This window comes from Hydra vulgaris, chromosome 03 (genome assembly GCF_038396675.1).
Source record: "Hydra vulgaris chromosome 03, alternate assembly HydraT2T_AEP".
Lineage (NCBI taxonomy): Eukaryota > Metazoa > Cnidaria > Hydrozoa > Anthoathecata > Hydridae > Hydra > Hydra vulgaris.
Window position 1 is genome coordinate 46,749,693 of NC_088922.1, and position 308 is coordinate 46,750,000.

The 308-nt window shown below is 26.0% G+C and overlaps 1 long non-coding RNA gene across 1 annotated transcript in view; it reads left to right on the top strand.

Moving 5' to 3' along the window:
* The first annotated feature begins 236 nt into the window (after positions 1 to 236).
* Positions 237 to 308, top strand: part of LOC136077754 (uncharacterized) — a 992-nt gene continuing 920 nt past the window's right edge. Inside the window, exon 1 of the long non-coding RNA XR_010637253.1 lies at positions 237 to 308. This exon is cut by the window's right edge and continues 171 nt beyond it. This is a non-coding gene — a long non-coding RNA (uncharacterized LOC136077754).

Consider the following 308-nt stretch of genomic DNA (forward strand, 5'->3'; position numbering starts at 1 on the left):
TCAACACCTAAGTCCGTCCACACGGTCAGATCACTAAAAGCAGTAGCTAGTGATAAGCAGGTAATATTACAAATAAATTAAATGCAAGTAAGTATGCAAGTAAAATATTATTTTTAATTATGGATTAAATTGATGTTTTAATGTAATAAATAAAATTAAATAATATTTAGCTATATATTATAGTTGTAATTATTTGCATAGATCACATTTTTTTAAACTTTATTTTCAAGATATAGTGTTTTAAATAGCTTAACTGAGTTTCAGAATTCCAGAAGACAGTTCTCTTTAAACAGTCACAGCTCACCATA